This window comes from Trichinella spiralis (assembly GCF_000181795.1).
Source record: "Trichinella spiralis strain ISS 195 chromosome Unknown Scfld2159, whole genome shotgun sequence".
NCBI classification, from domain to species: domain Eukaryota; kingdom Metazoa; phylum Nematoda; class Enoplea; order Trichinellida; family Trichinellidae; genus Trichinella; species Trichinella spiralis.
The window spans coordinates 27,054-28,158 of NW_003529098.1; positions in this window are offsets into that span (position 1 = coordinate 27,054).

Sequence of the window (1,105 nt, forward strand, 5' to 3'; positions counted from 1 at the left end):
CCCGCTCAGAGTTTTGTAAAAAAAGTATAGTTAGTATATTCAGTTAGTATTCGGATCAGTTAGTAAATAAGCACCATCATAATCGCAATAAAATGTGATTATGAATTCGAACGTTTTCTTTTTTCGTGATATTCATTTTCTGTTCAATTTTATTTTATATTTTCATTGTGCTGTTTAACTAAAGTGTTACGAATAAATAAATAGTTTTAGTGAAGCAATTTTGCCTATATCTTTTCTTTGCATTTTGCATTTCTGAAACCTGGAATATTAATTTTTTTTCATTTAAAGGATATTATATATACTGTTGTGTTTTGCAATTTTTGAAATTTATTTACATTATTACTATCTATAAATAAACTGCATAATTTTATACTCAGAAATACTTACTCATGGTACTATGGACATGTTTTTTTCTATAATAGTTCGAAACAGCTAACGTATAGCAAGCACTACGCGCGTCAATAAGATTAATTCTGCTCCATAAGTAGTAGAAAATAGTGACAATACTGCACTACAACAAGATATTTTATCAAACATTGAATATTACTATAAATATTCAATGCTATGCTTAATATGTGTGAGAATCAAGAACAGCTCAAGCAGCAAAGACTAAATTCATTACGTGTACGTACAAGTCGATTCAGACCATTTCAGAAGTGCTTGCATTTATATAAAGTTTCCAGAACAAATATTTTACAAGTTATGAATTCATTGAAAACCGATGCATTTACATATAAGTGAGATTATTTATAATTTATTTGCAACTCTGATAAAAAATGGACATCAGTGAAAGTAAAACTAATTTCTTCAGAGTTTAGAAAAAAATTTTTCCTACTGTTCAAAAAAATTTCAAATTCTGTACTCCTAATAAACAAAGGCGCATTAAGAACATATTCGTTTAAGCGGTTCAGCATTTAAAAAATTTTAACACTGCTGTTTTAAAATTCTAAACAGAATTCAAGATTTTATTTTTTTATTTAAATGAAACATAAGAAGAAAAAACAATAACTCTTGTGAACAGGGAGCCGAAAGAAAAAGATTGGGAAAGCTTAAATTCTTTTTGCGAACTAAACAACATTTTCAGAAGAACAGGGCAGGGAAAAAT